The sequence below is a fragment of the Pinus tabuliformis genome, chromosome 8 (assembly GCF_031772625.1).
Source record: "Pinus tabuliformis cultivar Carrire ecotype Pingquan chromosome 8, CPIR1, whole genome shotgun sequence".
NCBI classification, from domain to species: Eukaryota; Viridiplantae; Streptophyta; class Pinopsida; order Pinales; family Pinaceae; genus Pinus; species Pinus tabuliformis.
In genome coordinates, this window is record NC_142294.1 from 1,109,743,156 (window position 1) to 1,109,757,847 (window position 14,692).

Below are 14,692 nucleotides of genomic sequence, written 5' to 3' on the forward strand. Positions count from 1 at the left end.
TATCCATGTTAAAATGGGGGCGACTAATCATGATTAAAAATCTTGTTATATTGTAAATATTAAATTTGTATATGATTATTACTTTATATGGTTAAGAAATCATTATTTTGATTTATATGGTAAAATGAATGTTAATCTATAAGTACTATATATGTGTTAGTGTGATATCTATATTATGTTTTTATTTTATGTAATTTTATTACTAAAAACAAAATTACATTGAATTTAAAAAATATTTACCTCTAATGTTTAACATCTAACACCTACACATCTACTATATACAACCCTTGTTGTACAAAAAAACATATATATTAAAACACTAAAACATAATGTTCTATCTTTTAAACACTTTAGGTATTTTAACTTCAATAATGGACTATCTTTTCAACCAAACCATAAAAGTAAAACATTGGATTCCAACCATGGTTTCCAATTGAGTCTCAAGTGAAGTCCAAATATCAAAACATGGACATAAATGTGACTTCCAATGTGGCCCCAAATTTTCAATTAAAAATTTACTTTAATATTCAAACTATCAAAGGACTTTTTAGGTTCCCTACTTTTATGATGTTCCATAATCTCAAGCTAGATAAGGACAAAAAAACTAAGTTCTCTTAATCTCTAAGCTATTAAGAGTTCTAACTAATTTAATTTTATAGGAGGTCAAGATCAACCAAAAACTATAAAATGGAAATGGAAATGAGGCGAACACATAGGAGGGTTGGTTACTTTCTCTAGCATCACAATTTTTTGCACACAAATAGCTTCTCAGCATCACAATTATTTGCACACCCACGGATTCTCAACATCACAGTTCTTTGCACACCTACGGTTTCACCATATCGGCTTATTCAAGCCACTGACAATTATGTTGTGGCACTGGTATACCATGAAACCATTGAGCGCCCTGTGTACTTGTTACTGATGGCTTTCCAAGCTTAGGCCCAAAGAGTATAAATAGGCCCCATTAGTGTTTTCGAAGATTATCAAAGGAGCACTAATATACAACTCCATTGTGGTAAACAAGGCCCAAAATACTCAAAAGAAGCATATGGGGATACAACAATGTGTGGTCCAAAAGGTAAACATGGTTATGTGGTGGTTGTTGATATTGGTGTTGTGGCTACTAATGAGTCCCATCAATAGGTATATCTTGAAGTTCATTATGATATCCTCTAGCCTTAAGACTATCCATTTTCTCACATTAATTCATATTTTTTGTCATAATATGCTTAGTAAGAAGTGTAAAAGGTGTTTGTCGTAGTATGTGGCCTAATGCTATTGAATTGTAGGGAAAAGAAGCATTTTTGAGGCATTTACTATGTAGGGGCTTGATGGAGATAGCTAGGAAGGAATCTAGGGAGGCTTGTCCGCCTCCTTAACTCTCTGACTCAGCTTGAGATCACCAAATCCTCACTCACAAGCTAAAATTCACTGACAACCAAGTAACTCCAAGTGCATGAGAAGCTCAAGGAGGAAAAGATCCACAATTTTTGAGATCAAGGAGGGGATCACTCCTATTTTCAATGGAGATGCTATTAGCTAGCCTTTTATATAAATAAATGAGTTGAAAGGCTCATTAGGATTCAATTTTTTTATTCAGCTAGGAGTAGTTATTGAGCCCAAGGCCTGAACTTGTTATTGTTAACTTTCAGGTGGTGTATGAGACTACTAATTTTTGCTAATGAGAAGTTTGTTATTGATTTGCATCTCAGCTAGTTCTAGAGGGCTAAAACCCTTGGGTTTAGGCCCAAACCAGAGGCTTTAGTCCCTCTTTTTTATTTTTGTTTTGTTCTTGTTTCCAAGCATTTTGTGTCTTTCCTTTGTTGTAGTAGATGTTAAGCTATAAAAACTTGTGATTTCTAGCTTCCTTATCACCTCTCTTTTGGGAAAAATGGCGGGAAAGATTCACAATGTGAATCCAAAAATATTTTTATGATTTCTTGGAAATAGGTAGATGTTAGTTATGATTTTTCATATTTAGTTTTTGCAACCTAGGAGTTAGTTCAGTGATTAGAGTAGCATTGTGAAATAGAGTAATATTGTAGTCAAATTCAACTCATCATTTCCATGAAAATTTATGTCATTGTGTTATTGGTCATTTAATGCATGAAGTGGGCTAGTTGCAGGGTTTGTTATGGCTCTGATACCAATTGTTGTGGCTCTGATACCAATTGTTGTAGATCTGATCCAAAATATATGAGAATAGAAATATACGCAATAAATAACAATATCAAAATAGATAGAAATGATTCTCTTTATTGATATCAAACCCTTAAGGTAGGGCAACACCATACATTCACTCCTTAAGGAAGGAGAACACTCCACAAGCCATATGCCTGTTCATACAATGATCCTCTCTTCATATTATTTTTGGGTTTTAATAATAAAGAATCATTTCATATTATTTCTGGGTTTATTTGCATTATCTTATATTTTCATATCAGATCTATAATATTTCCGGGTTAGATCTATAACAATTGGTATCATAACAGTTTCTTGGGCAAAAAAGTGGAGATTTTTTTTTAATTTTTTGCAGGGTTTCGGGGGCGGCGACTTTGCAGGTCAGATCTGTACATTTTGGTGCAAGATCTGTAAAATATAATTACAGATATGGATTCTTTGTGCAAAAACAGTCGAATTCAAAAAAAGAAATCAGTTGAATCGGAGTCTGGATGAAGGAGATATCACTGATCTAAAAATCAGTGGGGTTGGAGATAATTTTCAGGGTAGAGATTTTGCGGCGCCGATCTAGACGTCCTGATATAAGATCTGCAAAATCTAATTGCAGATCTGAATTCTTTGGGAAAAAATACCCAATTTCAAAAAAAAAATCAGTCGAATCGGAGTCTGGATGAGGGAGATATCGCTGATTTAAAATCAGCTCTTTTTGCAGAAATTTTGGTGACGGCGGGAGAGTAGTAGCACAGATCTGAAATTTCAAGTGCCTGGATCAAGATTTCTACCACATGGTCAGATGCAGAATGATTGTGCCATTTCTAAAAATAGGTTATATTAGCGATTCTAAGTAATATTGACGGAATTGTGACCATTTCAAATTTTCGCCAATATTTTTGTGATGGTGTACCTAGATCGAGCTTTGAAGGACTTGTTTAAATTTGATGGCTCTCATCCAGCTAGATGGATAGCGCAAATGGAGCAGTGTTTCAGTTGGAATCACATCTATGATAATGAGACTCAGCTTATGGTGGGAAGCATGTACTTGGACTATGAAAGACGACAATGGTGGCAAGAGCATCAACGTTCCAATAGAAGGTTTTGGACTTGGGACATGTTTACACAAGCTATTATGGACCTCTTTGGCCGAAAAACTATTCTTGTTGATAAGCTCACACAGGCAGACACTTTGCCTAACAAAGAGCTTATTTTTACAGAAAAGAAGGAAACCATGGAACCTAAAGGGTTATTTTCTACTGATGCTTTTTTATTGCAGGTTCATGGATTGATTCAGAAGGAGAAAATTGTTGTGACTATAAATCCTAGTTGCAAGCAAAATCTTATAAGTGTTAATTTGGCAAAAAGATTGCAAGTTCCAGCAAAACACATTGAAACTGCACAAGTTGATAATGAGGATGTTCAAGTGTACAAGGATTTGAAGATTTCTATGGATAAATATGTGTTGCATGGTGATTTTTATGCTTCAGATATGGATAATATGGATATTGTTTTGGGATATCCTTGGATGGAATCTGTGGGTACTATCAATATTAATGTGCAAAAGAAATTCCTGAAGCTCTGGTATAAAAAGAAGAAAATTACATTACAGGATATTTCCATCAATAAGCAGGTAGAGCACATGGAGGCTGAAGCGGAAGATGTTCCAGGGACTGACATATCAGATGATGAGCCTTTGATGATCAACAATCAAACACAAACAGAGGCTGAAGAAGAAAAGGTTACAGGTGATGATACATCAGAAGAGGGCTCAATGGTTGAAGTCATATTGAAAAAGAAGACACCACAACAGACACCACAGCAGGGTGAAGTAAAGAAAAAGCCATCGTGGGTTAAAACTTCAACATATCATCACCCACATCACCCCGCAAGACAACCATCAAGATGGCAACCAATTAGCCACATGGACAACAACCCCCGCATGAGAGATCGAGAGGAACGAGGATCCACCTACTACACATCCACACAGAAGAGCTACCACAGTCGACTTCCATCTCAAGCGAGCGAGGCACCAACGAGATCGAGGGTTCACCTTTCTCTTCGATGGCTAGATGCACGTGCATGGTATCAGTGGACTACTCTTTTGAGTAGATCTTATTATTTGTGTTCTTCCCATGTTTCGGGGACGAAACATGCTTAGGGGGGTGGAATGTTATATAACTAGGGGGGATAATATGGGGTACCAAGGGAGGTATCCAAGGTAATAATGTAATAATGGGATGGTCCATAGTAATAAATAAGGTGGTTAACCCATGTCATGTAAGGGACCACAAGTAGTTAGTAATAATGTAATGGGCTCATGGTATTAGTTGAGGGTATGAGGGAACCATGGTAATGACCCATGGTATTGTATGTATGAGGCCTATATAGAGGCTAGAGACTCCACATGGGAAGAGAAGGGATTATTGTAAGAACAGGAATATGGCTTGTGGAGTGTTCTCCTTCCTTAATGAGTGAATGTATGGTGTTTCCCTACCTTAAGGGTTTGATTAATAAAGAAGCATTTCTATCCATTTTTATCTTATTGTTTCTGGGTTTATTTCTATTATCATATATTTCTGGGTTAAATCTACAACAGGGTTGCATTGAGCTATAGGGGTGGCCACATATTTCACCTCCACTTTGAATTTTCCATCTCTCCCTTTACCTCTCACACTTCTCTCAATATTTGTTTCCACAATCATTTTATTTAGGCAATTAGAGACACCTTGGGCATCCATCTTGGTGCAAGGCAAACCTTTTAGAGGTCCTAGGCTTGGCTAGGAGGTTTCTCCAAACTTCATTCATTCCCTCCTACCTTCATCCATATATTCCTACCATCAAGACACCATCTCCACCGTCAAAATACTCTCGGAACACCTCATGTTAAGATTGATCAATTCTCCTTTCATAGGCTTGCATCTCAAGAGAGAATCAAAACACTTTTCACTCGAAAAGAGGCTAACTATCTAGATCTTAACTCTAGATCTACCAAACACCAAGAGTGATCAAATCTCCTTTGATTCTAAAAGAGGCTTGCATATCAAGAGAGGATCAAATGTTCTTTGATTCTAAAAGAGACTTGCATCTCAAGAGAGGATTAAATGGCCTTTCACTCTAAAGGAGACTTGCATCACAATATATATATATATATAACACTAAAAAATAATAAAATGAAATTTTATTTTTAATATGTCAAAAACATATATTTAAAAAAATTAAGAAACCAAAACTACACACTCATATAAAACATTCAATTTAATATATTTTTTTAATTTCAATATTAACCTAAACATATTTTCTATTCTTACCCACCCAAAAAAACAAACTACTGTTAAAAAAAAATGCGAACTCACATATATTTTGCCTAGGCTGATAGTCTATTTTTTAAACATATATTCAATTCTTCACATATTTTATCTTCCATAATGGCTAGCCTATCTTATCTTTTCTAGACATATATTCAATTTCTTAAAAAAAACACCATTATTAAAATTGCAAACTTCAGTTATTTTAACTTCCATAATGGTCCATCTTTTCAACCAAACCATAGAAGTAAAACATTGGATTCCAACCATGGTTTCTAATTGAATCTCAAGCGAAGTACACATATGAAAGCATGGATATAAATGTGGCACCAAATTTTTAATTAAAAAGTTAGTTGATATTCAGTTTTTATGATGTTCCATAATCTCAGGCTACGTAACGGACCCAAAATGGACCAGGAAGGGAAACAAAACTGAGTTCTGTTACTCTCTGAGCTATGAAGAGTCCGGGATCACCATATGGGCTTATTCAGCCACCGACGATGATGTCACCATATGGGCTTATTCAGCCACTGACGATGATGTCGTGGCACTGGCGTAGCATGAAACTGTTGAGCGCCATGTTTAGGTAGGTCTTGTAATTGAATTGCTTGAACCCTTCGCTGCTTCTTGGCTGCAAAAATACAACATCATTACATTAGTTCCCTGAGCCAATATTCACTAGTTCACAATTTAATTTAATTTAATAATAATGTAGGAACAAATTTGAAATAAAAGAAAATGCATTCCAATGAAAGACTACAAACCATTTTCTACTTTTTGATATCCTTCCCGAAGTCTTTTTTTTGCTGCTTCAAGCTTCACTTTAAAAGAGGTGTCATCTGGAGATTTTGATTTCTGTTGTACAAATACAAAAAAGAACACAAATTGCTATATTACAAATAGATCCAATTACGCAAAGTGTATTTTTATTCGTGTCCTTTATAATGCTATAATCTATCTTGCATGTAAATCGATGAAGGTGGAGATGTTTAGTTATAGGTCTTGCATGCATGTAAATCGATGAAGGTGGAGATGTTTAGTTATAGGTCATTCTAATAGAAGTGGCTGAATTTTACTGTTTTTGTGATTTGTTCTTTTAGATGATTGATGTGCATTGAATTCATTGAAAGAGCCATTATTTTAAGGAAGGAAAGTATTTATTGTTAGAAGTTGTTGCTCACATTTTCATTTTCATAGTATGCAATTCTACTAATTCATGGAAAGAAGTCTTTTCATAGTATGCAATTCTACTAATTCATGGAAAGAAGCTATGGCTAAATGATATTTGAGTGTTCAATTTTTCATGACCACATTATATCTCAGCTTCAAGCACATTTAGGAAGAGACCAAACCCTAAACATATATTTGAGGAAGAGTACCTGAGATATTTCTGTACTGGAAGTCATCTGGTTTGCAAAAGCCCGCTCATCAAGTGGGGGTGTAGGGAGTCCATTTAGGCCATCTTCCCACTCATCAAGTGGGGGTGAAGGGAGTCCATTTCGGCCATTATTTACACTTGCAGGTGAAATAGAAATAGAATCTAGTGAGGTACAACCTGCTACAGACAAAATGATGCATATATATGAGAAACGCAATAAAGTACAAAAAGGCTAGTAGTAAAACAGATGACAAGCTTGGATAGGTGCTGGGGGAAAATAAGATAGCTGAGATGACAACATTACCAGTGGTCTCGGCCCATTCATCAGCAACGATTTTCCAGGCACTGCAGTACACCATAGCGAAGCAGTAAGCACGTTGAAGCCTCTAAGTTAGTTACCGTAGCGAAGCAGTTAGCACGTTTAAGCCTCTAAGTTGGGTGAAATTAATAAATGCTCGATATAAATCACTTGTATTAGCTGAAATAAATGCTCTATATTAATTTCTATTATGCAACTAATAACAAACACGTTGTTGCTGTGAGTATAACGATAACTACACAGCTTGTGCATAAGGGATTGTTGGAATTCAGAATTAGATATTTATCCATGCTTCCAACATTAATGAAGGTCCACCAGAGAGAGAGAGAGGGGGGTGGAGTGGGGTTTTTGCAGCTTAAAATACCTGTTAAGCCTCTTCACCATTGACTGAATTTCCTTTGAACTATGTTTCCGCAACCGATTAACTTGTCTCCCAATCTGAGTGTCCTGGCCATAGAATTGCACACACAGATAAGAGACTAGGGAATTCCCTACGTCTAATTATTGTTGCATGAAGCTGTGCATTTTTTAAATGACTAAAAACGCATTATTACCTTTAGGTTCTTCACTGCGAGTTGCATCGATTCCAGTCTTTTCAAGCACTCATACAGCTGAGCAACGGAGTACTGCAACACGTGAAATGATAAGTGATTATGGCTTCTTGCCAGCAGGTTAGATAGCAGTTAAAATCTACTCATGTCAGAGATCACTATGATTAGCGACTTAGAAGTGGCTAGAGGCGTTTTTAACAAGTTTGAAAAAATAAAAAGCAAATTCCAACTGTTTTGAAGCTAAAGCTAGGGGAGAGGGCCGGTTTAAGAATAAATTTAAAGTTGTAATAAAACAACTAGAAAGGATCTAAAATTTATCATAATAATTTAAAGCTTTGCAAATCATGTACTGGTGGAGAATAAACCTAGAAGTGGGCAATAATTCAAATCTCTTTCATTTAATTAACTATTTGCAATTTGAAGACCATCCACTTTTTTCTACTGTGGAGGAGAGCAGAGCATGAGGGAGAGTGGAGCCGAAATGACTCCCTCCCAAATTCTGATAAATCACTGGGTGAATGTAAATCAACATTTGTAACAGAGATTAATTTAAATTTAGATGTATACGCCTCCTCGACATTCCTAAAGGAAAGCGACCTTAACATGAAGTCTATACCACTTACTTAATTCATAATAATAACACATATCTGTACATGAACTTCTTAAATCATATATATATATATATATATATATATATATTACTAATTAAAATTATTTTATTTATAAAAAATAAGATATTCCTTTATAATAAATTATTATATACTAATTAAAATTATTCTATTTCTTAAGAAAATAATATTCCTTTCTTGACGCAGAAATCAATCAAATTTACCTAATTCCTTGATATTAATCTTTCCAAGTTTCACAATCAAATTTACCTAATTCCTTGATATTAATTTTTCCAAATTTCACAGGTTTACAAAACCTAGAAAATTACTTAATCACACTAGAATTCGCTTTTTTGATAAATTCCTTAAATTAAATTGATAAAATAACTTAAATATAGCAATAACAATAAAACTATCGCTATAATTGCTTGCTTGCAACTGTACTTGATTAATAAAATAATAAAATTTACTACCTCCTCATCTCCAGGATTTGCTGCAAGAATGTCTTTGATCCTGAACAACTCGCCAATTAGGTCTTCTTGGGCTTCATAGCTGTAACTGCTACACCTGTTACCAGTACCGTACCTGTCGCTGTTTTCCTCCTCCTCCTCCTTGTAATGGACTTTATCATGGTGGTCGTCAATAATAATTTTATCGTCGTCGTCGTCGTCAATAATAATTTTATGATCATGGGGCTCAGCCAGCCTAACGCTGTCACAACACCTAACCGATGCATACAGTGTCTCTGCAATTCTATCTCTCTTACTGCCAAATTCTTGCCCCATCTTCATCTGTTTCTGCATCTTCATTAATGACGTAATCTATCAATCAATCAAGAACCTGCAACTAATTGTATCGCACTGTTGATGACGTAATCGCTTAAATGTTATTACCTTCTGTCAATCAATCAAGAACCTGCAACTAATTGTATCGCACTTTTAAGCAGCTCACGTAGACAAATTTGCATGAGAAATTGATAGATATATTTAGAAATGGAAGTGTGAGACAAATTGATCGTAACTCTCAGACAACATTTCTCAACTCAAGTCAAATCAAATCAAACGGGAACTTCAGACAACATTTCTCAACTCAAGTCAAATCAAATGGGAACTTCAGACAACATTTCTCAACTCAAGTCAAATCAAATCAAACTGGAACTTCAAATGACACAAACTCTCAGACAACATTTTTCACCTCAAGTCAAATCAAATCAAACAGGAACTTCAGACAACATTTCTCAACTCAAGTCAAATCAAATCAAATGGGAACTTCAGACAACATTTCTCAACTCAAGTCAAATCAAATCAAACTAGAACTTCAAATGACACAACTTGGGCTCATGGAGGTTTATATTTTGTATAAATATAAATATGTGTATATATTCCAGTATTGGAAATTTTAATTCTTTTATTTGTTTATAACACAATTTAAATCTTTATAATAATTTTTAGAAATTTATTTTGAGTTCAATTTATAAAAAATATTGAGAAATCAAAATTTAAAAAAAAATACACATTTTTATAAAAATATTGAAAAATACAAAATTGTAAGAGTAAAATTGTTATATTTAAACATCAATAAATAAATAACATTTCATTCACTCAATTTAAATGGAAATTTCAAATTATTTAAAACGTTATATTTGGAAATCAACAAATAAACAATATTTTATTCACTTAACTTAAATGGAAATGAAAATTTCAAATTATTCAAAACATTATATTTAAAAATCAACAAATAAACAACCTTTTCTTTCATTTATTCAGTAATAAAAATTCCAAATTAAATAAAATTCATTTACTTGGATAATTTAGTACAAATTGTTATATTTCATTCACTAAACCTGAGTGGACATTTCAAATCACCCAACCCTCATACCAAAATTCAAAGCTCACTCAACAAAACTATATTGGAATAAACTGCAAACCATAATGCTTAATATTGGATTAAAATAAGAAAATTTATTAAATATTTATATTTATGTAAATATTTGTAGAAATAAAAATATATGGCAAGATATTAAATATAATTTAAAAATTTTATTAAAATTTGTATTACATGTGTTTTAATAATAATAATTTCTTTTTTTAATATTTGAAGTTCTTATAATGATTGTTGTGAATTTATCAATTTATTTTCACATCGATTTAAAAAATAAAAATTAAGAAACCAAAATTTAAAAAATATACATATCTTAACAAAGCCTAAAAATTTGTGTTTTCAAAGCTATCGTTCTTCAAATTTAAAGTTGAGAATGATATGTATATTTTGTATTTTCTTTTAATATTAATCATTATATTTGTCTTATTTGTATCACATTAATTACGCCGTAAGGCGTTCCCTCTGAGAAAGACATCCCTAAAATGTGACGTGTGCAATCCTGAGCCATTGATTCTGTGTGTTAGATGATTGGGGTGTTTTCTGCCGTTCATTTAATCTATTTTTTTCATAGAAAAATGGTTTTTTTCCCATGGTAATGGGCCTTGAAAGGCCAGGCAATGAGACTCTTGGCGATGAGACTCTTCTGCTGGCCATGAAACTCTTCGCAGAGACTGCCTGCTCGCGATGAGACCCTTCGCAGAGACTGCCGGCTGGCGATGAGACTTTCTACTGGCCATGAGACACTGAGGCAGAGGTGCAGTGATTCGGCCATCAACAATTGCATCAAATACCTTCTGGGTGCCCTATTGGGGCGTGTGGTCTGTCCTCGGAATCATCATTATCGCGTTGAGTTCCTCCCGGATAAATGCATACAGAGGAAAGAATTTATACCCATGGATTAACGTTCTGCAACAGGAGCCTTCCAGCATGTGACTGTTGGTGCGCTCCTCGGATGAAAGCACCATTGCTGTTATCTCGTCTTCAAGGCGCTGCTTGAGGTGGGATTCGAACTCTGTTATCTGCTCTACAATTTTAATATCGTGGAATGTAACAATGGTGTCAAGAATTGTTTGTTTGAGGGCAGAGACAAGTGGGAGGGAAGGGTTGCAGGGGGATTCTAAATGTGTACACTGGAATACCCCTGGCAACGCTAATAAGCTGTTCTTTAATGGATTCCGGGAGATGGCATTCGTCTGAAACGCTTGAGATGATTCCTAACACAATATTTAGAAGAATTTGTTCCAGTTGTCGCAGATCTATTGCCTGGCAGAGAGCGTATAAGTGCGATGCCAGCATAAGTTTTAAGATATCTAGAGCTTCTTCAGTCTTCCTGGCAGATATGAGGACCAGAGAATTGATGTCCTGGTTGTGCTGCTCGGCGCTGTGAACGTGGGTAGTGACTGGGTTAGCCAGGAATTGAAGCTCCGAACTGTAAGCAGCCATGGCTATGTCGATTCCCTTGAAGCCATAGTCCAAGCTCAAGTCGGGACCCAGGGAAAGGTTGCCCGGGAGCCCATTGCTGTAGAATTCGATCATGAGCTCTATGAACTGTGCAAAGATGAGTTTCCCCAGTCCAGCCAGAGCTACACGAACATAATCCATGTAGAATCCCACTGCGCTGCCCTGGAAATTGGCGCTATGGAGGGCCTTGCCGTTGACAGGGTCGATGATGGGATTGTCGTTGGCAGAGTTGATCTCTGTCTCAATTGTGGCCGTGGCTTCTCTTATGGTCTGCACCAGAGGGGCCAGCCACTGGGGACTCGAACGCAGAGCATAGCGGTCCTGTCTGGGCTTTTTCAGAGAATTGATGCTGTAATACTCTCTTGAAAGCTCCTGGAAGGGGCTGTCTTTGAGAAGCCATTCAAGAAGTGCCGCCGACTCTCTCTGGCCTGGGTGCGGCTTCATCTCGTGGATCAGCGAATGCGCGAATTCTTCCCGCCTGAAGATGACTTCGCAGAACATTCCACAGAGCATTTCCACGAGCAAGAGCAGAACATTGGCATCATACATGACGGTGGCAGCGAGGGCAGTGGCAAACGAAGTGCCATTGACAAGAGCAGAGCCCTCTTTGGCCTGGAGCTTGAAGGGCTGCAGACCTGCTTTCACCAGAGCCTCTGGTGCAGGCACTTCTTGTTCTTCACCATGAGCCCCAATTCGAGCCCTGACTTGGGGATTCCCAATTAGCAGACCTGCTATGTAGGCCAAGGGAATTAGGTCACCTGAAGCGCTTACAGAGCCTCGCAAGGGGCATTTGGGCGTGATATGAGAATTGATAAGTTGCTGTAGCGCTTCCATGATCGCCCATCGAATCCCAGAGCAGCCATAGATGAAGCTACTCATTCTCAGAAACATGGCACATCGAGTGGTGATGGGGGAGAGCTCCCCGGTGACGAAGAAGGGTCGGTGAATACTCCAGCTAGCAGACATCGAATTAGGGCTTCTTGCAACTCGCTCAGTTGGTTGGTCCTCTTGCTTGAACAGGCGCCGAATCCAGCGGTCACGCCATAGATATCAGCTCCTCCTTTCACTTTCTCTTGCACCCACAACGAACACCTCTCAGCCCGTTCTCTGTAATTCCCGGCATGATTATCTAGTGTCACTTTCACTTGGGGCCTACGGCCCAGGGCTGTGACATGGGCAACGCTGATGCGGGAGCCATCGACATTGATGCAGTTGGTTTCGTTGAACGTCTTGATAAGAAGGACGATGTCCTCCACGTGACAAGAACGAGAATGGGCAGTTATACAACTGTTACTATTTAATTGGAAGTACTCCATTGCAGACTAGCTCAAAGATTACAGACTGACGCGAAATTCAGAATCCTGAAAGCATACCATGGAATTCTCACAGACAGCACCATGGCTTTATAACCATCACGGTGCTGTTAATTGCACCAAGAGACACAAAATTCAAATTGTATCCCATGGATTAGGGAACTAGCCATGGTTGGAAAATCGAATTAATTTTATTATTCAAAATATTATTATTATTTTTAATATTAGTATTACGTTTTCATTTTCGACTTATATCAACTATATTTACATTTATTAATATAATCATTTTAATAAATCAATATAAATTTATTTAAATTTAGAGTTACTTAGTTTTTTAAATCTACATTTTTTATTATGCAAATTTTTATTGAATGTGAAACTTGAAGAAATGTTTCTATCTCTAGGTATTTGATTTCTCTTAACAAATAGTAAATTAAAAATTAAAATGAATTTATGTTGGTTGATAATAATATTTACGCCGTAAGGCGTTCCCTCTGAGAAAGACATCCCTAAAATGTGACGTGTGCAATCCTGAGCCATTGATTCTGTGTGTTAGATGATTGGGGTGTTTTCTGCCGTTTGTTTAATCTGTTTTTTTCATAGAAAAATGGTTTTTTTCCCATGGTAATGGGCCATGAAAGGCCAGGCCTGGCCTGCTGGCGATGAGACTCTTCTGCTGGCCATGAGACTCTTCGCAGAGACTGCCTTCTGGTGATGAGACTCTTCGCAGAGACTGCCTGCTGGCGATGAGACTTTCTGCTGGCCATGAGACTATTCACAGAGACTCTTCATGTCTTTCTTCCCTGCATGCGTAGCCTTGTGCTGTTATATCTTTGCAGAGACTCGTTTGCTTCACACATGGGATTTCTGCCCAGGAATACTTCAAGGCTGCCCACCTTGCATTTTCAAGTACTTTCCCAGGGAAATCACTGTAAGTCAATTACTCTTTGTACCTATATTGTTAATGTTGTGGCTGCGTTATGTTTTGTATTTGAAGGGTTTGTGGAAAATCTGATGCATTGTTTTTTCTTATTCCCACCTGCCTCGCGAATCGCACGCTCCTTCGGCCTATCCATGTCCATAGCAACCCTGTGCGCATGGAAAGAAATGACATGACTTGAGTTTGACAGAAACTTGGCCTGCTGTTCGAATCTTTCAAATCACGTTGTCGATTTTTCACGCTGTAAAGCTCGTGGGCTATTTGTGTATTTTCCTGCGCTGTGCTTGTCAATAGAAAACATCTCTGTGTTTTTTGCTAGCCGTGACACTTTGATCTGCTTTCAACAATACCCACAGAGAGTGCATACACCATCGCTTATGCTAAAGACAAATGGATTGAAATGAAATACAAAACAAGGAAGCTTGATCGCCCTTCTCATAGCTTCATGGCAGATGAGAAGCTGATTGTTAATCAGACTCTGATAGAATCTTAGACAAGTAATGTCTAGCTTTACCACTATGACCGTTGTGAGTATTTAACCCCTATTTTAGGACTTTTATTAATAAGGTCAATATAATTCTTGGCTACAGTTTATATGCAGTTTTGCTTAGACAATTAGACAATTATTATTGACTAATTTTAGGCTTTTCTAAGCCATATGAGGTCAGAAGAGATCGCCTATTTCACTTCAAATGCCTAACTACGCATAGTAAATTTGCACAAAATCTGGGACCTGTACAAAGTTAAAACATACCTGG

At 36.7% G+C, this 14,692-nt stretch overlaps 1 pseudogene; it reads right to left on the bottom strand.

Moving 5' to 3' along the window:
* Positions 1-5,989: 5,989 nt before the first annotated feature.
* LOC149239233 (phenylalanine aminomutase (L-beta-phenylalanine forming)-like) lies at positions 5,990-12,997 on the bottom strand (annotated as a pseudogene).
* Positions 12,998-14,692: the final 1,695 nt, after the last annotated feature.